Here is a 25,358-nt window from a genome sequence, read left to right as displayed (position 1 = left end):
GCTCGTAGACGTGGTTTGGTTGAGTGATTCATGACAGTTGTGAGTATTATTAAGAACTAAGGGTTTATTTAAGGTGGTTACTTTAATACACATCTGGGTGGATTGTTTGTCGACACCTGGGGAATCCAGTGTTATCCAAGGAGATCCCAGGGTACCCGTGTGATCATCCTATGGTTCGCCACCCAAGCTCAAAGGGATCATAAGATTATTCATGCTAGAAACTTCTGTGTGCAGCCACAAGCCATTATGAGCTCCGGCATAGTTGAGTATGTTGTGTGACCTCTTTCAGTGGTAAACTAGCAGATGTAGGGGATGTAGGTGGTACGGTTTACCCGTCGAAAGAGTTAGTGCTTCTGAAAGACTGTGTCTCGGTCATCTGTTTCTCAAACATCATTGAGTGCGAGAAATATAACGGAGGAGATCGAGTCTTGTGGGGAAAAGTGCGCAAACCTCAGCAGAGTGTACAAACTAATCATGGTTAGCCGTGTCCCCGGTTACGGACATCTTGAGTATCTGGTGCTTGAATTATTGATTTGATCTCATCACTCTTAATTAATTTGTTGGGTTATTGATTATTAATTTGGGATTGAGATGGGGTTACCATTCTCAATGTTTTCAACCAACTTTGTAGTTAAATAAAATATATTCCTTTGCAGTAGGGAAAAATTGGCTTTGCGCAAAAACATTTAACCTTAGAGCCTCCACCAGCCTCATATGCATATAGTTATAGCTATTTCATGTTCATTGCTCTACAGTGTTATTTTGCCAGCATATTCCATGTGCTGACCCCGTTTCGGGCTGCAACGTATTATGTTACAGACTTTTCAGACGAAGAGTAAGGTGCGCTAGGTCGTTGTCGTGCACTCAGCTATGCCGTTGGAGTTGATGGACTCGCTTTATCTTCCAAGCCTTCCGCTGTTATCTTATTTAGATGGCCTTCAGCCACATTATTGTAATAAGTTCTCTTTTGAGACATTTGATGTAATAAGTGTGTGATTGAAACTCTGTTATAAATCCTTCAAGTATTGTGTGTGCCAGCATTACCGATCCAGGGATGACAATTATACACAGAGATTTGACCGCCTGAGGTCGGATCACTACATATGGTTAGGTTTACCTTAATTCTTCTTTCGTAGTTGCGGATGCTTGCGATGGGGGTTAATCATAAGTGGGATGCTTGTCCAAGGAAGGGCAGTACCCAAGCACCGGTCCACCCACATATCAAATTATCAAAGTAACGAACGCGAATCATATGAGCATGATGAAAACTAGCTTGACGATAATTGCCATGTGTCGTCGGGAGCGCTTTCCTTTATATAAGAGTTTGTCCAGGCTTGTCCTTTGCTACAAAAAGGATTGGGCCACCTTGCTGCACCTTGTTTACTTTTGTTACTTGTTACCCGTTACGAATTACCTTATCATAAAACTATCTGTTACCGATAATTTTAGTGCTTGCAGAGAATACCTGACTGAAAACTGCTTGTTATTTCCTTCTGCTCCTCATTGGGTTCGACACTCTTACTTATTGAAAGGACTACGGTAGATCCCCTATACTTGTGGGTCATCAAGACTATTTTCTGGCGCCGTTGCCGGGGAGTGAAGCGCCTTTGGTAGGTGGAATTTGGTAAGGAAAAAATTATATAGTGTGCTGAAATTTACTGTCACTTGTTACTATGGAAAATAATCCTTTGAGGGGCTTGTTCGGGGTATCTTCACCCCGACCAGCAGAGCAAAGAGTTTCTCCTCAACCTACTGAACCTACTGAAAATGTTTACTTTGAAATTCCTTCGGGTATGATAGATAAACTGCTAGCTAATCCTTTTACAGGAGATGGAACATTACATCCCGATGTGCACCTAATCTATGTGGATGAAGTTTGTGGATTATTTAAGCTTGCAGGTATGCCCGATGATGTTATCAAGAAGAAGGTCTTCCATTTATCTTTGAAGGTAAAGGCATTGACATGGTTTAGGCTATGTGATGATATTGGATCATGGAACTACAACCGATTGAAATTGGAATTTCATCAGAAGTTTTATCCTATGCATCTGGTTCATCGTGATCGTAATTATATATATAATTTTTGGCCTCGCAAAGGAGAAAGTATCGCTCAAGCTTGGGGGAGGCTTAAGTCAATGTTATATTCTTGCCCCAATCATGAGCTCTCAAGAGAAATTATTATTCAAAATTTTTATGCTCGACTTTCTCTCAATAATCGCTCCATGCTCGATACTTCTTGTACTGGTTCTTTTATGATGAAGACTATTGAATTCAGATGGGATTTATTGCAAAGAATTAAACACAACTCTGAAGATTGGGAACTCAAGAAGGTAAGGAGTCAGGTATAACACCTAAGTTTGATTGTGTTAAATATTTTATGGATACCGACGCTTTTCGTGAATTTAGCACTAAATATGGACTTGACTCTGAGATAGTAGCTTCTTTCCGTGAATCATTTGCTACTCATGTTGATCTCCCTAAGCAGAAGTGATTTAAATATCATCCTCCCATTGAAGTAAAAGTAGTTGAACCTATTAAAGTTGAAGAAAAGACTATCACTTATAATGTTGATCCTATTGTTCCTACCGCTTATATTGAGAAACCACCTTTCCCTGTTAGAGTAAAGGGTCATGCTAGAGCTTCAACTGTGGTTCGTAAGAGTAATGCTAGAACACCTACACCCTCTGAGCAAATTAAAGTTGAACCTAGTATTGCTATGGTTAAGGATCTCTTGGTCGATAATATTGATGGGCATGTTATTTACTTCTGTGATGAAGCTGCTAGAATTGCTAGACCCGATACTAAAAATAAACATAGACCTATTGTTGGCATGCCTGTTGTTTCTGTTAAAATAGGAGATCACTGTTATCATGGCTTATGTGATATGGGTGCTAGTGTTAGTGCAATACCTTATACTTTATATAAAGAAATTATGCATGATATTTCACCTGCTGAGATAGAAGATATTGATGTTACTATTAAGCTTGCCAATAGAGATACTATTTCACCAGTTGGGATTGTTAGAGATGTTGAAGTCTTGTGTGGGAAATTTAAATATCCTACTGATTTTCTTGTTCTTGCTTCCCCACAAGATGACTTTTGTCCCATTATATTTGGTAGACCCTTCTTGAATACTGTTAATGCTAAGATAGACTGTGAAAAGGATATTGTTACTGTTGGTTTAGGGGATATGTCTCATGATTTTAATTTTGCTAAATTTCGTAGACAACCCCATGATAAAGAATTTCCTAGTAAAGATGAAATTATTGGTCTTGCTTCTATTGCCGTGCCTCCTAATGATCCTTTAGAACAATATTTGCTAGACCATGAAAATGATATGTTTATGAATGAAAGAAGGGAAATAGATGAAGTATTCTTTAAACATGGACCTATTTTGAAACGCAACTTGCCTGTTGAAATTCTAGGGGATCCTCCTCCACCCAAGGGTGATCCCGTGTTTGAACTTAAACCATTACCTGTTACTCTTAACTATGCTTATCTTGATGAAAAGAAGATATATCCTATTATTATTAGTGCTAACCTTTCAGAGCAGGAAGAAGAGAAGTTATTGAAAACTCTGAAGAAGCACCGTGCGGCTATTGGATATACTCTTGATGATCTTAAGGGCATTAGTCCCACTCTCCACCAGCACAAAATAAAATTAGAGAAAGACGCTAAACCGGTTGTTGATCACCAACGACGGTTAAATCCTAAGATGAAAGAAGTGGTAAGAAATGAAATACTAAAGCTTCTGGAGGCAGGTATAATTTATCCCGTTGCTGATAGTCAGTGGGTAAGTCCTGTCCATTGTGTCCCTAAGAAGGGAGGTATTACTGTTGTTCCTAATGATAAAGACGAATTGATCCCACAAAGAATTGTTACAGGTTATAGAATGGTAATTGATTTCCGCAAATTAAATAAAGCTACTAGAAAGGACCATTACCCTTTACCTTTTATTGATCAAATGCTAGAAAGATTATCCAAACATACACATTTTCGCTTTCTGGACGGTTATTTTGGTTTCTCTCAAATACCTATGTCGAAAGAGGATCAGGAAAAGACCACTTTTACTTGCCCTTTAGGTACCTTTGCTTATAGACGTATGCATTTTGGTTTATGTAATGCACCTGCTACCTTTCAAAGATGTATGACTGCTATATTCTCTGACTTTTGTGAAAAGATTGTTGAGGTTTTCATGGATGATTTCTCCGTGTATGGAACTTCTTTTGATGATTGCTTGAGCAACCTTGATCGAGTTTTGCATAGATGTGAAGAAACTAATCTTGTCTTGAATTGGGAGAACTGCCACTTTATGGTTAATGAAGGTATTGTCTTGGGGCATAAAATTTCTGAAAGAGGTATTGAAGTTGATAAAGCTAAAGTAGATGCTATTGAAAAGATGCCGTGTCCTAAGGACATTAAAGGTATAAGAAGTTTCCTTGGTCATGCCAGTTTTTATAGGAGGTTCATTAAAGACTTCTCAAAAATTTCTAGGCCTCTAACTAATCTCTTACAAAAAGATGTTCCTTTTGTCTTTGATGATGATTGTGTAGAAGCTTTGAAATACTTAAGAAAGCCTTGATTTCTGCACCTATTGTTCAACCACCTGATTGGAATTTACCCTTTGAAATTATGTGTGATGCTAGTGATTATTCTGTAGGTGTTGTTCTAGGACAAAGAGTTGATAAGAAATTAAATGTTATCCAATATGATAGTAAATCTCTAGACAGTGCCCAGAGAAATTATGCTACCACTGAAAAAGAATTTTTAGCAGTTGTATTTGCTTGTGATAAGTTCAGACCTTATATTGTTGATTCTAAAGTAACTGTTCACACTTATCATGCTGCTATTAAATGTCTTATGGAAAAGAAAGATGCTAAACCTAGACTTATTAGATGGGTTCTCTTGCTACAAGAATTTGATTTGCAAATTATTGATAGAAAGGGAGCTGAGAACCCCGTTGCAGATAACCTATCTAGGTTAGAGAATGTTCTTGATGACCCACTACCTATTGATGATAGCTTTCCTGATGAACAATTAGCTGTCATAAATGCTTCTCGTACTGCTCCATGGTATGCTGATTATGCTAATTACATTGTTGCTAAATTTATACCACCTAGTTTCACATACCAGCAAAAGAAAAAGTTTTTCTATGATTTAAGACATTACTTCTGGGATGACCCACACCTTTATAAAGGAGTAGATGGTGTTATTAGATGTTGTGTACCTGAGCATGAACAGGAACAGATCCTACGCAAGTGTCACTCCGAGGCTTATGGAGGACACCACGCTGGAGATAGAACTGCACATAAGGTATTGCAATCCGGTTTTTATTGGCCTACTCTTTTCAAAGATGCCTGTAAGTTTGTCTTGTCTTGTGATGAATGTCAAAGAATTGGTAATATTAGTAGACGTCAAGAAATGCCTATGAACTATTCACTTGTTATTGAACCATTTGATGTTTGGGGCTTTGATTATATGGGACCGTTTCCTTCCTCTAACGGGTATACACATATTTTAGTTGTTGTTGATTACGTTACTAAGTGGGTAGAAGCTATTCCAACTAGTTGTGCTGATCATAACACCTATATTAAGATGCTTAAAGAAGTTATTTTTCTGAGGTTTGGAGTCCCTAGATACTTAATGACTCATGGTGGTTCACATTTTATTCATGCTGCTTTCGTAAAATGCTTGCTAAGTATGATGTTAATCATAGAATTGCATCTCCATACCACCCACAGTCTAGTGGTCAAGTAGAATTGAGTAATAGGGAGATTAAATTAATTTTGCAAAAGACTGTTAATAGATCTAGAAAGAATTGGTCCAAGAAACTTGATGATGCATTATGGGCCTATAGAACTGCATATAAAAATCCTATGGGTATGTCTCTGTATAAAATGGTTTATGGAAAAGCATGTCACTTACGTCTCGAACTAGAACATAAGGCATATTGGGCCATTAAAGAGCTCAATTATGATTTCAAACTTGCCGATGAGAAGAGACTATTTGACATTAGCTCACTTGATGAGTGGAGAACCCATGCCTATGAGAATGCCAAACTATTTAAAGAAAAAGTTAAAAGATGGCATGACAAAAGGATACAAAAGCGTGAGTTTAATGTAGGTGATTATGTTTTGTTATACAACTCTCATTTAAGATTTTTTGCAGGAAAACTCCTCTCTAAATGGGAAGATCCTTACGTTATCGAGGAGGTCTATTGTTCCGGTGTCATAAAAATCAACAACTTTGAAGGCACAAATCCAAAGGTGGTGAACGGTCAAAGAATCAAACATTATATCTCAGGTAATCCCATAAATGTTGAAACCAATGTTATTGACACCCTAACCTCGGAGGAGTACATAAGGGACACTTTCCAGAACGTTTCAAACTCCGAAAAGGAATGGGTATGTGGTACGGTAAGTAAACCAACTCCAATACAGTTCTAGTAGCAAATTTTCTCCTTTTTGGAATATTTAAGAAAATAGGAAAATAAGAAGCAGCTTGAAAGGGACACGAGGCACCCACGAGGGTGGAGGGCGCGCCCTACCCCCCTGGGCGGGCCCCCTACCTCGTGGGCACCTCGTGTGCTCTCCGGACTCCGTTTTCTTGGACGATACTTCTTTTGGTTGGCAAAAATTCATTATATAATCTCCCGAAGGTTTTGACCACCGTACCACGACACAATCCTCTGGTTTTGTTTCGAGCTGTTTTTCTGACAGATCTAGATCACCATGACGTCTTCAAGCGCCCCCAAGGACACATTTTTCGAGAAGGTCATCAACCCCTACCTTGCGGAGGTGCTGCAACACCCTCAAACCATTGAGATGCGTGAGGGGGTGCTGCACATCCGCGATGTTGAGGGACCAAGGAGGACCGGAAGCGTGGAGACAAGACTCGAAGCAATGGAGCAACAAGTTTTCAAGTGCCAGGGGATGGTGGAGTGCAGACTCAACGCCAACCACATGATGATCGTTGAGTTCACCAACAACCACAAGCTGGATGCCAAGAACATTGGGGAGACCATCTTCAATCTTCACGAGAAAATCGAGCACCTCCAAGCCCAGATCTATGACCTGCAAAACCAAAACTGTGAGTATGAATATAGATTCAAGAGGATGAGTTTGGCTGCAGATTTGAGGATCCCGGAGACTCGATCATCCTTCTATGATGGTGAGCCTATGCCTTCAAGGATGGACGACAAGCCTACATCATCAACAACTCCATCGTCACCACCTCCGAAGAAAGAGACATAAATACATGGGTATGGGCACTCCCCTTGGCAACTGCCAAGCTTGGGGGAGGCGCCCCGATATCGTATCACCATCACACTTCTATCTTTACCTTTTTCTTAGTTCGATCCTTCTGGTTATATCTTGATCTAGTAGAATAAAGTTTAGTATGATCTAGCTTTGAGTTTTTGTGTAGATCTGTATCTATGTAATCGAGTCCGTGAGCTATATATAATAAAGAGTAGTCTTGAGTCAAGGGCTTGGTTATCTGGCTATGATCTTGAAGGAATAAAAGAAAAAAAATAAAGAATAAAAAGAAATAAAGAGACCATATTGATCTTATGGAGAGTAATGACTTCACATATAAAGAGTATGATGAATAAAAGTTGTTGAGAGCCGACAAACATAGTTTTGGTCATCGTTGCAATTAATAGGAAGTAATAAAGAAAGAGAGGTTTTCACATATAAATATACTATCTTGGACATATTTTATGATTGTGAGCACTCATTAAAATATGACATGCTAATAAGTTGATGTTGGACAAGGAAGACAACGTAATGGGTTATGTTTTCTTATATCCGAAATAAATTATATTGTCATGGATCATCCAACATGTTGAGCTTGCCTTTCCCCCTTATGCTAGCCAAATTCTTTGCACCAAGTAGAGATACTACATGTGCTTCCAAATATCCTTAAACCCAGTTTTTCATGAGAGTCCACCATATCTACCTATGGATTGAGTAAGATCCTTCAAGTAAGCTGTCATTGCTGCAAGCAATAAAAATTGCTCTCTAAATATGTATGAATCTATTAGTGTGGAGAAAATAAGCTTTATACGAGCTTGTGATATGGAAGAAATAAAAGCGACGGACTGCATAATAAAGGTCCCTATCACAAGTGGCAATATAAAGTGACGTTCTTTTGCATTAAGATTTTGTGCATCCAACCATAAAAACACATGACAACCTCTGCTTCCCTCTGCGAAGGGCCTATCTTTTATTTTTGTCTTATACCTTATACAAGAGTCATGGTGATCTTCACCTTTCCTTTTTACACTTTATCCTTTGGCAAGCACTATGTGTTGGAAAGATCCTGCTATATATATATATTTAATTGGATGTGGGTTTTCATAAAGCATTATTGTTGACGTTACCCTTGAGGTAAATGGTTGGGAGGCAAAACTATAAGCCCCTATCTTTCTCTGTGTCCGATTAAAACTTCATACCCATAAGCATTGCGTGAGTGTTAGTAATCATGAAAGACTAAATGATAGTTGAGTATGTGGACTTGCTGAAAAGCTCTTATATTGACTCTTTCCGATGTTATGATAAATTGCAATTGCTTCAATGACTGAGATTATAGTTTGTTGGTTCTCAATGAAGTTTCTGATTCATACTTTACATTGTGAATAGATTGTTACTTTAGCATAACAAATCATATGACAATACATATATGTTGCTATTCTAAGAATGATCATGATGCCCTCATGCCCGTATTTTATTTTATCGACACCTCTATCTCTAAACACGTGGACATATTTTTCGATATCGGCTTCCGCTTGAGGACAAGCGAGGTCTAAGCTTGGGGGAGTTGATACGCCCATCTTGCATCATGCTTTTATATTGATATTTATTGCATTATGGGCTGTTATTACACAGTATGTCACAATACTTATGCCTTTTCTCTCTTATTTTACAAGGTTTACATGAAGAGGGAGAATGCCGGCAGCTGGAATTCTGGGCTGGAAAAGGAGCAAATATTAGAGACCTATTCTGCACAACTCCAAAAGTCCTGAAACTCCACGAAAGCCAGTTTTGGAATATATTAAAAATATTAGGCGAAGAAAGCACCAGAGGGGGCCACCCACTGTCCACGAGGGTGGAGGGCGCGCCCTACCCCCTGTGCGCGCCCCCTGCCTCGTGGGCCACCTGGAAGCCCCCCGATGCCCATCTTCTGGTATAAGGTGTCTTTCGCCCTGGAAAAAATAAGAAGGAAGCTTTCGGGACGAAGCGCCGCCGTCTCGAGGCGGAACCTTGGCGAAACCAATCTAGGGCTCCGGCGGAGCTGTTCTGCTGGGGAAACATCCCTCCGAGAAATCGTCACCATCGTCATCACCATCGATCCTCTCATTGGGAGGGGGTCAATCTCCATCAACACCTTCACCAACACCATCTCCTCTCAAACCCTAGTTCATCTCTTGTATCCGATCTTTGTCTCAAAACCTCAGATTGGTACCTGTGGGTTGCTAGTAGTGTTGATTACTTCTTGTAGATGATGCTAGTTGGTTTATTCGGTGGAAGATTATATGTTCAGATCCTTTATGCACATTAATACCCCTCTGATTATGAACATGAATATGATTTGTGAGTAGTTACGTTTGTTCCTGAGGACATGGGAGAAGTCTTGTTATACGTAGTCATGTGAATTTGGTATTCGTTCGATATTTTGATGAGATGTATGTTGTCTTTCCTCTAGTGGTGTTATGTGAACGTCGACTACATGACACTTCACCATTTTTTGGGCCTAGGGGAAGGCATTGGGAAGTAATAAGTAGATGATGCACTACAAAAAAATACACTTCCGTGATGATACGTGTTTGTCACAGTAGGTCGCGTTTTTTGTCATGCATGTACATCCATGACAAATTTATGACAGAATCAAGATAGTCATACCTGTGCTATCGTAGAAGGGTTCCATGACATTACCAAAATTATCATCATGGAAGTGTCCACTTCCATGACGATAAATCGCACGTCACAGAAGTGCTTTCTTCAAGGGTGACCGACACGTGGCATCCACCGTAACGGAACGCCGTTAAGCTATCGGGTCGGGTTTTGGATTCGATAACCCGTTAACAGCCCCGACCAATGGGGATTTTCCACGTGTAAAATCATCATTGGCTGGAGGAAACACATGTCGGCTCATCGTTGGGACAAATGTCATCCACTCAATGGACAGAAGGCGCCTATGATACGTCGACACGTGGCACGGCCCAACAGAGGCCCATTCCTGTGAAAAGGCCGGGCCGTTTGACTTGGTCAAAAGGTGGTGGGCCGGCCCATGGAAAGCCTGTTAATGGCCTGTTCGCATATAGCCCATTTACAGCCCGCTAACCCAAGGCCTGTTACGCCCTATCCGAATTAGGCCCAGTAGCGTCATCTGGGCCATCCAATATGATTCCAGCCCGTTTTCACTTCTGGCCCATGTATGGCCCATGACGTCTTTTGGCCCATATGAGGCCCTATGTAACTCTTGGCCTATTAACGGCCCGTGGTGAAACTGGCCCGTAATGAACAGTGTATCACTTTACACCCATTAATGGCCCGTGGTGAAACTGGCCCGTAATGAACAGTGTATCACTTTATACCCATTAACGGCCCGTTATTCCGTTGGGCCGTTTCCAGCCCATGTTATCTTTCGGCCTTCTCAGAGCCCATTTATTCTTGGGCTCATTTCCAGCATTCGTTTACTTACGGCCCGTTACTGTAATTTTCTGCTTGTGGGCAAAATTCAGCCCGTGGTTACAGTCGGCCCGTTTGTGGCCCGTTAATACGTTGGGCCGTTTTCATAGCGTCATCAAATACGGCCTATTAACGATGGCCCGTTATGGTCGGCCCATGAACGGACGATTCCAACTCTAGCCCGTTTACGACCATAATGCGGTCTGTTTGGCCCATGTTTTGCCAATCGATCATACGACCTGTATAAGGCCCATTGATGATACGGCCCGCAGGAGGCCCATTGTTTCTACGGCCCGTAGAAGGCCCAGTGTTTCTACGGCCCGTAGAAGGCCCATTGTTTCTACGGCCCGTAGAAGGACCATTGTTTCTACGGCCCGTAGAAGGCCCATTGTTTCTACGGCCCGTAGAAGGCCCACTGTTTCTACGGCCAGTAGGAGGCCCAGTGTCACTACAGTAAATATTAGCCCATGGTTATTGTGGCCTAGTTTTAAAAAATAGGTTATTGCAGCCACTAGCTAACCACGGAAAAAGAACTGCAATGACTACAAGCAAACAAATAAACAAGACAACAAGGAAATAAATAAGCAAGCAACTAACGCTAGGCTATCACGGCTATTACACATATTACATCCACTGGGCATCAAAGTTCGCCACCAGTGCAAACATAGGGAACAAAGCAGCATATCATATACACTGGTTGTCAAAGTTGGCGACCAGCGCAAATAAACGCCGCAGCAAAACAAATCCAGAACTGAAACCACTTCAGAAGATCTCAAGAAACAATATCCTGGGTACCCATAATGCTGGCAAGATGCTAGCAAGCTTATTAACTTTCTCTTGTTTGGCGCTTAAATCCTCCAGCGCTTGCTGTTGCACTAGAAAATATGCATCTGAATTCTGCAGGGACTTCCTCAGTCCTTCAGCTTCCTGTCGCAGCACATCTGATCGATGTCTTTCAACTTGAAGTTGAGACTCAAGAAGACGAACTGATTCAGGCAGCGAGTTCGAAGAGCTTGTGCCAGCAGTAGTGGCCAGTAACTCGAACACTACATCAAGACAGGACTTTTGGGTTCCCTCACTGTCGTCAAGATAGTTTTTATCAGCTTTCTTGGAGACCAACAGGGATGTCTCACTATCTTGAACCTTATCTGCATTACTTCCTTTACCATTGGATAACACGGTACTGTTCTCCAATATTTTGTCCGCATTCTAAAAGAGAAACAAGCAGACACATCACATGTTTACCATGTTGTATATGAAACTGATTTTGGTAAATGAGTTCAGTAGTAAAGTGGATAGGATAACAGCATGAAACAAACATATATCTATGTACCATGGTCACTTTATGGTCTATATCATTCTAGTTTTTGTTGCCAAATCAAGATAGAGACACAGTTCAAATAATATTTGTTCAAGACAAAGCAGAATAGACAGAATATAAGTGTGGGTAACTATAGAGCAATAACAACACTTGTAATGTGCATGACATGAGAACATAACTGTTTATTCAATTGAAACTGAAATCAACATAGAGCAGTTTACAACAGCAAACCAGTTAAAGAAACAGGTTTAAAACATACCTGTTGCGCCATTGGAGTTTCAATTCCATCCTTCAAATTTGAAAATAGTTGGTATGAGTAAATACAGTAATGCAAGAGCAAAGGAGTATGAACCATAGCTACAGAACCTGACCTGAGAACAAATCTTCTTCTCCTTTTAAGCGTTGAGTTGGGATTCGGAGTGGTGGTCCTCGTGCTTTGGGCACTGCAGTTCCCTTACTAACTGCTCGTGTTTGGGTGCTCTGTGGTGGAGACGGTGATGTGTCAACTGGAATTGGGTTACTATCTGCTGGGGTTGGGGTTAGAAGGGGTGTAGCTGGTTCTCTGTCCAACTGGGTAGGGGTACAATCTGCGAGAGTCTGGGTTATGTGTGGTGGATCTGGTCCTTGGGCAAGTACAACCGTGGTTCTATGTGCATCAACTGGTAGCACTATCTTTTCTGAAGACCGTGTTGTTACTCCCTTAGATACTGCCATCACGCTCTCCAATTCAAATGGCTGATAAACAAGAAAAGTAATTGAAAGTATAGACATTGTATGATAGACAGGTGCAATGGATAGTGGGGAATAAAAGAGGGCATGAAATAATTCATATTTATGTTGTCTAACCAAACAGGATAGCATGACACAATTTCACATATATGATGGCTAACTAAACATGATAGCATGACACAATTTCACATTATGATGGCTAACTAAAAAAGATGGAAATACATAGTTCAAAATATGAGACTATGTAAACAGGATGACATGACATAACTATATAATGTGTTTATTAAATAGGTTGGCATGCCATAATTCACATACATTCACGGATAGAATGCCATAATTCAAAATATGATGACTGTAAACACTAAACAGGATGAGATGATATAACTATATGATGTCTTTATTAAATGGGTTGCCATGCCATAATTCAGATAGATGATGCGTATGTACTATGTAAACATGATGGCATGATATAATTCAAATATATGATTTATATAGTAAGCAAGTAAGCAGATGGCAATCCATATATGATGTAAAAACTAAGCAATGCAAGACAACATGCATGACATGGGTAATATAACCCTGCTAAGTTTGAGCATAGACCTCAGGGGGGAAATAGGACTGGTCATCAGTCTCTGAATCCTCCTCTGAGGAGCTCTCTGTAACCAGCAAGATGTCTGCTTCAGCAGGTAGCATTGTCTGCTCTGAATACCTTGTTTTCACTCCAGATACTTCCATCACCGCTTCAAATGGCTGATGCACATGAAGAGTAGTTGAATATACAAACGTTGTCGACAAATGGAACACGTAATACAAAAAAATGATAGCATGATATAATTCACATACATGATGATTGGCTAAACAGCATGGCATTGCATAATTCACATATATAATGCCTTTGCAACAAGATAGCATTGTATAATTCACATATATAATGTCTTGCAACAAGATGGCAATGCATAATTCACATATATGGTAATTAGACACTGAACATGTGGCATTCACACAAAGCATGTCTAAACTAATCAAATGACATAGCAACGCGAGACACCATACACACGATATGAGCAACATAACCCTGCCAAGTTAGAGCATACACCTCGGGGGGGGGATAGGACTGGTCATCTGTCTCTGAATCCTCCTCTGAGGAGCTATCCGTAACCAGCGAGATATGCGCTTCGTCAGATAGCATAGTCTGCTCTGAAGACCTTGTTTTCACTCCAGAATTTGCCATCACCGTGTCAAATGGCTGATGCACACGAAGAGCAGTTGAATGTACTAACATTGTTGACAAATGTAATATGTAACAAAAAAAGGATGGCCTGATATAATTTACATATAAGATGACTGGCTAAGCAGGATGGCATTGCAAAATTCACATATATGATGCCTGGCTAAACAAGATGGTGTTGCATAATTCACATAAACGATGAGTAAACTAAACAGATGGCATTCGCACAAAGGATGTCTAAACTAAGCAGATGACATATTTGATGTATAAAGTAAGCAATGCAAGACACCATATGCATGATATAACCAACATCAGCATGCCAAGTTAGAGCGAAGACCTCAGGGGGTAAATGGGAGTTGTCTTCTCCTTCTGAATCCCCCTCAGAACAGATATCTTCCTCTCGATTACAATCCGAAATGCGTGGAGGGGGCTGCCTTTGCGCCTACCATGGAGCGACGTCTGCATGAAATTTTATTGCCACGCAAGGCTCGTCTCTTTTGCTCTACATGTTCAGTTCCATTGTTTACAATAACTGTCATGCATAGGAATAAAACATAGTGAGATTATGTACGGAGTGCATGCAGAAATCCAGAGTGATGGTAGCAACCTGTGGATAGACCCAAAACCAATAATAGCAGGCAGATAATGGCTTCAGTTAAAAAATACAGATAATGGCTTCTTTACTGTTTGTTTCCCACCCAACATGAAAATCATAGTAGACACCGGAGATTAACCAGATAGTAGATAGATACTATTGATAGCGGCCCCGATATGTACCCCACAACCATTTAAAAACTCAAGTTTGACCATTAGTTTGGAGCTGACTCAGAGTCTAATCGGTGAACATCACGATAAAGTAGCATGTAATATTAAGCGATGCATAACGTAAGCAGACACGAAAGAGTGCGACCTCTCTTGCGGACCCGTGTAGTCCTCGAGGTCATCTGCTCGGTTGATGATGGTAATGCAGTTTTCATGGCTGCCAGCGGCGGGGAAGAAGATCTAAGGCGGCGAAATACAGTCTGGAGGCCGGATCCCTGCTGTGCTGGACCCTTCTGTCGTTGGAGCAGCTGAGCTAGGGTGGACGACGACGCAGCAGGAGCGGGACAAACCACACAAGGTTTTCTTTGACAACTATCTATAAGAGAAGTAATTCTGTAAGGGCTCGTTTGAATTGGAGGATTCCAACAATGCAGGGATAGGAAATAGACAGGAATAGGATAGGAATGCACGTGCAAAGCAGAGAATTTAAAAACACAGGATTTCTGCCAATCTGGGTGTTTGATGCACAACAATTGGAAGATCATAGGATGTAAAGAAGCATGGTGAGATTAAGTCAAACCACAAGAAAATGTACGGTTATAATGCTATTATGCTACTATCTCTTAGTCTTGTGCATCATGAATAGGAATTTGAAAAGGAGGACAAGTGAAAATTAAAATTCCTACGTTTTTTCTTTCAAGGAGACACTAAAGAAACAAATCCGTGTGCTCAGTGGACAATATATATAACATGTAGAGTAAAAAAGAGATGCAACAAGTGTACAACCTCTTTGGCGAAGCCATGTCTATCTCAGCGTGATTGGGTTGGCCGGTGAGGATGCTCCGGCTGACTTTGCTGTCGGAGGAGGGGAAGAAGATCTTAGGCGTCTGGAGATGGAGCCCGAGGTACTGCTCCGCTGTGATGGAGGGTTTCGTTGTTGGAGCAGCTCCGATGAGTTGTACGACGCCGAGGCTGAAGCAGGACAAGAGAGACAACGAACAACGTTAACCTGAGTGGAATTCTAATAGCATCTCCAATACATGACGTAAAATACATAACCACAAAGTGCTAGATGTAAAATACATCAGCTGCTCATCTCTGAACTTAACTGTCGAAACTGAACTTAACTGTCGAAACTGAACTTAACTATCGAAACTGAATTTTGCTGTCGAAATTGAATTTTGCGGTGGAAACTGAACGCACTAGCAAGGTGAGGCTACACGTCGGTCGATTGACTTTTTCATCTCTGGTCAGTCAATTTTGCAGCTGTTGGATACGAAATCAAGGGCCTGCGGTTCATCTTCAACCTCCACCCCCCTGAGCCGCCAGCCACCACCGGCCAAACAGCAGCCCCCCGCCGCCTGTGGCCGGCGGTGCGCCGCCTCGCCCGCCCCGAAAACACTCCCCACCGCTGGTCCGCCGCCGCCCCGGCCATCCCTCTAGCCCCCCCCCTCGTGCCGAGCTTTTTTCCGGCGATCCCCACGCCACCGCCCCGCCAACGCCCCGCCACCGCCGGCGACCACCGCCCCCATCCTGAACCCTAAGATAGATAGTGGGGTACCTCTCCGGCGAGCCCCCCTCCCCGCTGCGGCTGGTTCTTCCTTCACCCCGGCGAGCCCCCCACCCCCTGAAAATCGACTGACCCAAAAGTCGATTCAGTCGACTGAAGTGTAGCTAAATTGGAGTAGCATCGCAAGCAAGAGCAAGAGCGAGAGCAGCAGCGCAAGCAAGAGCAATAGCAAGAGCAGACCAGGCAGGGGACCGAGAGCAAGAGCAGAGCAGCAGCGCGAGCGAGAGCTAAAGCAGCAGCAACTCCTACTGATGTGGACGTCACCGCCGAGGGAGCGACGCCGTGGAGGAAGTGGCCGGCGACGCCGCCGTGGATGGAGCCGCGCCGTGTCGGCTCGGGACCGAGCACCGGCAGCACCGTGAGATCGAATGAAGAAGAAAATGCGGCGATTAGTGTACAACCTCTTTGGTGGCGCCGATTAGGCCGCAGCTTCATCCGAGGAAACGGTGATGATGATGCTCTTCCAGTGGTGCAGGTGAAGACGGCGGTGTGGGAATGGAGGTGGCGCGAAAGACGAGGGGAACGTTGGGGCAGCTCCTTGGAGGTGGAGGATGGGGTGGCTGAGCCGGCGGGACGATGAGATCGACGACGGATCCTCATCCGGTATGGTGGATGAGGGACGTTGAGGTGTTGCTGTGGACGACGTCGTCGGGGAAGAGGCTCCGGCTGGGTGGCGGACGGAGCAGGGTGTGGGGTTTCGTCGCGGGTTTTCGCGGCCTCGGTGTATGAATGGGTGGGCGGATGGGATGGCAGTGGGGAACCATGGCTTAGAGACGCGCTTGTCCGAAATGTGGGGTAAGTTACAAAAGTACCCCCACCGATTTGAGGCGGTTCTTTCGGTTCAGGGGTACCACAGGCATTTCGCATGTCGGGATTTCACAGGAGGTGGGAGTTTTCGCGCGCGTTGTAATTTCGGAATAGCAAGGCGCGGGTTGAGATGGAGGGAGTTGTCGGGGCACAACGAGACAAAGATATATCTTAAATATTTCGGGCTAACAAGGCGCGGGTTGAAATTTCCGGACAAGCCTAACGTGTACTGTACCAAATCAATGCGCACTACAATTGTCATTCAAAACTTTGAATTCATGTTATGTTCAATTAAAATATTTCTCTACGTGTATAATGCATGCAACCTACTACTCAAATGAACGTTTTAGTGCATTCCAAACATATATACTACCGCTTCAATATGAACTAAAATTGAATTCGTTTCTCTATTTGAATAAGATCTACAGTAATGATTGTTGTGAAGTCAAAGCATTTGAATTCGTTTCTCTGTTTTAATAAGATCTACAATCATCATTATTGTCAAGTTAAACCATCGTTTGTGTATTATCTTCACAGCACACCACATGATTAGTCTCGAGTTACATATGAACTATGTGTACTATATGAACTCGAACTAGATTTTTTGAATTCACTTTATTTTGATTTCAAATCACATTACGTTTCTAGCTCTAGCTAGATCTTCATAATCTAAACCATGTCTCATATGTATAATGTGTTTATCACATTATGTATGGTGCCCCGCCCCTACGCCTACAAGTATTTAGATGTGAGTTGCAAACACCACACATTACCACAAATTCAAATTAAATGTGAGAATGTTCGATATATAGTATTGTTTAGATTGTTCGATATTTAGTTGTAAGCTGCAAACGCCACACATTATCACAAATTCAAATAAAATGTGAGATTGTTTGATGTATAGTATGGTTTAGATTGTTTGGCATTTAGCTGTGAGGTGCAAATGCCATGCATTATCACATTATGGTATAACATGTGCACAACATGTGTATCACCGCTATATTCATGCATGCAACGTTTAAAACACTATGTCTCCTATTCAAATATATGAATCCGCTTTCATATCAAATTATGATCTTTGTTAGTCTCTTACACCCACACAATCCTCTAAACTTTGTAGCTACCACTAACTTTCTCTCGTGCATGCACACGCCCTCCTCGCCCTCCCCTCCCTCGGCATTCTATCCACCGGGCACATTGATTTTTCTCTTTAGGTCGTTCTCCCAGAGTCTCCACAACTCCTTTCCGACACACACCGATCGATAAACCTCTCCAGCGATGCCTGCCTACAACATACACACACACCTTCAATCTCCTCCTTTATGTGTCCTTGCCTCGTGTCTCTCATACGGCCAGACACACGTGTAAACTCTCGCCCCTCTTTTCATCGATCTCACAACCGCACACTCCTCCCCCTATCTAGCTAGTAGTTGGGCCTCTCGCACCACCTCCTAGCTCCATTCTCTCTGTCTATCCGTCTCGCTGGGCCTTATTTGCCTCTAACAAATGGACGTACACCGACCGATCTCTCGCTATACATATAGCTAGCTAGGTCCTTATAACTCGTTTTTACCCACACGTCAATCGATCTACCTCATTAGTTGTGTCTCTCCCTTCTTCCGACAGACAACAATTGATCTACCGATCTAGTTAGGTTTGCTTACCAAACACATGGTTCCCCTTCATCATCCATGGATGCGTCCCGACAGATCTATCACACACAGGCACACACAAAAACACATCCCCACTCTTATTGATAACATTGCAGTTCCACCCTCAGTTTGTCTAGTAGGCCTCTCCCACCATCTTCGAGAAGCAACTCCATCACCCATCCAGCACTCTACCCCTCTCCCTCCCTCTCCCTCCCTCTCTCTCTCCTCTCTCTCTTTGTCCCATCATATTTCCCGTCCTTCAGTTATGTATGGATGTCGACCGATCTCCCTCAAGACATAGCTGGGTCTCTCCTTCTCAACACTTATACGAGTCGTTCTACCTCTATAGTTAGGCTTCTGCCTACCCCTCCCCCACCCCCCACCCCCCACACACACCGATGCATCGAGCGCTGTAGTCATGTCTCGCTGCCACACACAAACTTGACATGTGCCCTCTAACGTTCCGGTAGGACAGTCGCACTATATCTTTGACTTGCACACACACACACAATTTTGATGGCTCTCTTCATCGATCTCGCACCCACCCACTTGATCCTCTCTTCGACTCTATCGATAGCTATGACCCCTCCCTCTCTTCTCGTGGATTGCCCGACCCTCTATGTATGATATGGATAGGCCTCCATTTCACACACATTGCATGCAAAAATTTGTTTGAGATGTCATCGACACATATTCCCACAAATAATTCATGAAATCAACCCCCACCCCACCCCCACCCCAAAAAAAAACACTCACGAACGTGGTTTGTATCTCTCACACACACCCACGTAGGTGGGGGACATGCACGAAGAGAAGAGGTGCATGCACGGCGCACGTACTCCTGTCTCTTTCCCAACCACACCCGCGTGGGTACACGGTGGAGCTCATTTCTGTACGAAAAAGGCAGCCCACGTGGTAATTTGGCACATGTACTGGTTGTCCACTTGGTGGAGGGAGGATCGTCTACCACGGGTGAACAAACAAATTGCGACTTGACGTGTTGTGTTAAAAAAAGAGGCAAACCATGTGGGGCCTACCTTAGAGGCAAGGCTCTATACACTGGAGTACTTTTGATGTGTCCCGTCAACTCGCAGAACGAGGAGAAGCTTGCTTAGTACACCGTCTCCCCCGCCCACGGGCGCGGTGGCTTGCAGGATGAGGTGAAGCTTGCTCCGCCTTACGCCCGCTCCCTCGCCCATGCGCACGGTGGCTCGCAGGACGAGGAGAAAAAATTACTACTCCCTCCGTTTACTCCTCGTCCCTACTACCTTGGTTATAGAGATTATATCATATTGTTTGGATTATATATGTCCTTTAGTAGATTTCAATATGAACTACTAGTACATACTCCAAACACTGATGTATATAGACGTATTTTAGAGTGTAGATTCACTCATTTTGCTCCGTATGTAGCACTCTCCCTCGCCCCTCGACCCTCGCCCATGTGGTGGACGTGCAGCAATTCATTCGGTCTCATATAGCCAGAACGATATATACTGCACTACCATTATTGCTCGACTTCCCGAAGAGGCGAAGAGCCAATCGCAAGGTTAATATTTTGGAGATGCCAAGTGCAAGGTTATAGGAGAACGAGTAGTAGGTGCCACGTCATTTATAAATAAAGTTTTTTTTCTTCAGTGGCACGTACGCAATATGATAGGTTCATATGGAGAGAAAAGGAAACCGCTCCACTATATACATAGTCAGGACGGGCCAGCCTACACGGTTGCTTGCTGGGCTTGCTCTCTTCACACTCTCTCGCACAAAACGAATGTGGCCACATCTCTAACATCCCGGCGGATCACGTCCGCTTGGGGAAGGGGTGGATGCTTAGTGTAGATGCGGTGGCCGTCACCGACGGCAAAAACCCACTGTCGGCACGTCCCGATCAGGGGTCCCCTCCGTTCTCTCTCACAAAGCCAGTGAGGTTGCCTTCGTCCCTTGCTCACTGCCGCGACGTGGGCAGTTGCCGCCTCCCGCCCCCTCCTCAAGGTTGAGCTACGTGCCCCAGGTACAACTCCCTTTACAGCCGGCTTGCACCACTGCTCCAGCTGCCCACATCACTCCCTGTGGATATTTCTTTACTTCTTTGCCCCGCACATACCACTACTGGCTTCTACGTACTGTATTTGTGATGATTTTATGTCTCATCAACTAGTCCCAGTAATCTTATTCTAATCACGATTCTTCAATTTCTTTGCCACAGGGATGCTCATCTCGATTTTGGTGAAACTGCACAAAATGATCCGATGGTCAAAAGGTTGCAAACTTCATTTATTAGGAAGCTCGAACGTTGCCAGCAAATTGAAGCCTGGTCAGGGTTCACGGTTCAAGGGCTAGGGACTGCATGGATCGTTTTTTCTTTAGCTGCCTCTATTCCAAAATAAGTGTCAACTTTAGTAGTAGTACAACTTTGTACTAAAGTTTGCACAAAGTTGAGACACTTATTTTGGAACGGAGGGAGTACATATTTGCTATGATCTGCCAATCATTGAGATGCAATAGCATGCATGTTAGTCTCCTTTGTATTTGATGAAATGTTGCAACGGGCAACCTTGGACGCAAGATACATGTAACAGAAGCTGGAAGCTTCATAGCATTGTACAAATTTATCTCGCTGATAAATTACAGTACGTACTATACTAGTACTTCCTCCGTTCCTAAATATAAGTCTTTGTAGAGATTTCACCATGAACCACATGCGGATGTATATAGATGCATTTTAAGTGTAGATTCATTCATTTTGTTCCGTATGTAGTGGAATCTCTACAAAGACTTATCTACTAGTAATAGCTAGCCCCCACTACTAGGAATTCTCTATCCTCTCCTTGAGCCACATCATCAAAATTGATGTAGCTGTTAGATGAAGTAAATCAGTCATAATAGCCGTCTGATCTAGACGTTGAGAGGCTCCGCACTAAGCCACATGCAAGCATGCAGAAATACCGTGGCACATGCATGTTAGTGGGTTTTAAATCACATCAACATGTCTGCATGCAAGCATGCACCGGTAGCATGCATGTAAGTGAGCTTTTAAGTCCCATTAACATGTCAAAAAGAAAAATATAATCCCATTATGCAGTAGGAGTTGGCTGATCTTTTTTCCTTACGTGGGATGATCTAAATGATGATGGGAGTTTATTTAGTTTGGCTACCACATTTTTCATGTGGTTATAGAGTTTTTTTTAGTTCTATGAAATCGATAATTTTGCGCAGAGAGATATACCGCTGTTCCGCGGCAACACGTGGGGACTCATCTAGTAATATTTAGGAACGGAGGGAGTACTATGTAAAGAGTTAGGTGTCGCACGGTGATAGTGTGAGGTGGGCCATGTAATCACTGAGCCTGTGTGTTTTCACTGCTCTTGCACGCCTCCGCTGTAATAATGGAGAAAATTGTAATCTAGTAGTAGTACCTCCTTTCGCCGAAAGCGTGGGACATCTAGCAGTCCTACCACCTCAGTAATAAAGACCAATGAGCCGTCAAATCACATAGACCCAGCAGTAAGTTGGACGGACGAAGCAACCATCACTCTTGCGCCAGTGAGAGGTCGCGGCCGCTCTGCCCGGGCATGAATGTGGCACCGATTCTTTGGAGCGGCGCTGACCGTTTCGGGCGGGAAGCGCGCGCGGGCGATGGAGGGGCTTTGGGTGGGCTAGGCTGGTCAGGAGCGGGCGTGGCAGCTGTCCACATGTCCCTACCGGACACGCCCGGAAATGAGAGGATGTACCGACTCTCGCGGCTAAAATCGTACTACACTACACAACATCTCTCTGTAGGAGTAGGTCGATCTGTCGCTCTCTCTAACACACACATGCTGTTAAACACACACACACACACGCACACGCACACACCTTGGTCCCGTTGCACCTTCTAACGTGACTTATTACACCTAGACGGAGGGAGTAGTAAGTATACGAGATACGGTGGCACGCTGACTTAAGTCGAATACAAGTGCCCAAAATTTGTGTGCATGTTATAATAAGGATTCACTTAAAATAGTACGTGAGCGAACAGAGGGATCAATTGGACAGTGTTCCCGAGCAGTAGCGAGATGTGTGAGGTAAGATACACCGCTGGCGCTTTTAATTTTTCTTATTAATTTGTTTGTTTCACCCTCTGACTGGTGGGACCCAACGTACTACATCGAGAGAGGTAAGGTGACTAAGGCCGCATTATTTCTGCACCACTGTGGATAGTCTTACCACCAAAGCCACATGACACGATTATGATTGAAATCCCAATGACTCCCACACGCACAAAAAAAACACGGCATGCTTGTCACACGAATGCAGGAATGTATAAAAGGTTATTTCCCTCTCGTTGAACATAACGGGAGGGTTGTGTAGCTGGTTAGCCTGTTCGCTCATCAAACTTGAGGTCTCGGGTGGATTCTTTGACTAGTCAAAATGTTTTCTAGGGTTTGCACGCTTCACACACTCTCTCCAGTATATATATATATATATACATGCTGGAGCCTCAGCGCTTGTAGTTGCTCTCTTCACACTCTCTCGCCCTCTCCCGCTGGAGCCTCAGCGCTTGTAGTTGCTCTCTTCACCCTCTCTCGCCCTCTCCAGATCTAAACAAGACTTCGTTGGCCTCTCTCTCCCCTCACTGCTGCTCAAAGAGCCGGCAGGATCCGTCCGCCGGGAAGGGAAGGAGGCTTAACGTTGTCGCCGTCGGCGGGGGACTACCGGCGCAGCTGTTCACTTTCCACCCAGCGGCGGCGCGGGAGGGCCTCCGACCCCTTCTTCTTCGCCGCCGTCCCGTCGCTCACCGAACCACGCCCCAAGAACCTTAAGGTATAATTTACTTACTCCACATGCATTGCTCTAGCTGCATGTATACCATGAATCTAGGACGTGGTTCAAAGAGGAAAGGAGTGGGGGAAAGTAGTGGGAAAGTTGTATATAGCATGAATCTAGGACGTGGTTCAAAGAGGAAATGAAGGGGGAAAGTTGTATAGCATGAATCTAGGACGTGGTTCAAAGAGGAAAGGAATGGGGGAAAGTAGTGGGGAAAGTTGTATCGCATAAATCTAGGACGTGGTTCAAAGAGGAAAGGAAGGGGCGAAAGTACTAGTTCAAAAAGGAAAGGAAGGGACAAGGCTGTAGAGTTTGAGCAGGACTAGATTTGCTGCGCTCACATAGGGAAAGGTGTCTAAAGATAACAAAACTGGGACCAACACAAATATGCTCCTTGGTTGTTTGTTCTTTGTTGCAACAGACTGTGCATGACCACAGTACATCGGTAGATGCACATGGTGCTGGTGCGTCCACTGTCCCGTGCAACTCATTAGTTGTTGTTAATCTAAGGCCCTGTTTGGTTAAAAACTCCCTAGTCCCTACCTGCTTGGTTCCAGGGACTAAACATGGACTAGAGGTTATTAAATGACATGCTAAAAGACCATGTTACCCCTAGTAATGAACTAATAGAGACAAGGTGCGATGCGTGGTAGGGGCAACTGTTGGAAAAAGTCCCAAAAAGACTCCCTCGGGGTCTTCTTTCTTTAGTCCCAAATGCCCACTTTTAGTCCCTAAAAGTCCCTCCTGTTTGGTTTAGATGGGACTGACACGGAGTTTTTTAGTCCCTACACCAAAATGTCCCTGTAAACAAACACCCTCTAATAATGCCACTGGAAAATTGATGCAATGCCACAGTTAAAAGCAAATTACATGTTTAACAAATTTTATTGTTAATATAATCTCTATGTTAATATTACTCAATGCCACCGTTTGAGAAATGCTACTGTCTTGCTTTCTTTCCCATTTAGATAAGGTAGATGCTTCTTTTTGTTGGCTTCTGTGTCATCCACCGTTATTGACCACTAATTGTTTCATTTGCACCTCTGTGTAAACAGGGTTATCTACTTCACCTCGTTGCCATTGTGACCTTTTGTTGCACTACACAAAACACCATTGTTTTAAGAGTGTTTTGTGCAGTTCAACCAAAATGTCACACCGACAACGTTGCTTGATTGCTTGATCCTAGTGGAACTGCACAAGAGGAGATCTTACTTCCTATCCGTTAAGGCGAATTTGGTTCAGATCTTCTTCTTGTGAGTTGTTTGAATTCCGCATCATGAGAGGTCAGTACTAGCCTTCTTTCACATGATTCTGCAGTGTGCTTTCATATGTTGTGCTACTTGTACGATAATGTTGCTTGATTTTAGTGAACTGCACAAATGGAGACAAGACTTCCAATCTGTATGTGCACCGTAATATCCCATTGAGGTAAGATAAGGATATTTCACAACTGCTAGCCTGTATTTTGCCACTTTCATCAGAAAATTAAGTTTAGTACTATACTTGTGCCCCCTAATTGACATGCCAAATCTTACATTGAAGGCGAAGCTTGTCTGTTATTGAACCAAGTGATGAAGGGGAAGAACAAGCGGAAGAAAAACAAAAATCAACTCCCGATGCTGTAATGAAGCACTGGAACTGTGATGACACAAGTAATGATATAGTTTTGCATCTTAACTTATTGCTATGGCTGGAAGGAGCAATTGTTTTGCCACTGATTTGATGCCACTCTTAATGTAATATGTAATTATCTCTACTTGTGCAAACAGGGATCTTCTTTGAAGATACCATA

The sequence above is a fragment of the Aegilops tauschii genome, chromosome 2 (genome assembly GCF_002575655.3).
Source record: "Aegilops tauschii subsp. strangulata cultivar AL8/78 chromosome 2, Aet v6.0, whole genome shotgun sequence".
In the NCBI taxonomy this organism is placed as follows: domain Eukaryota; kingdom Viridiplantae; phylum Streptophyta; class Magnoliopsida; order Poales; family Poaceae; genus Aegilops; species Aegilops tauschii.
This window is presented reverse-complemented; position numbering follows the sequence as displayed.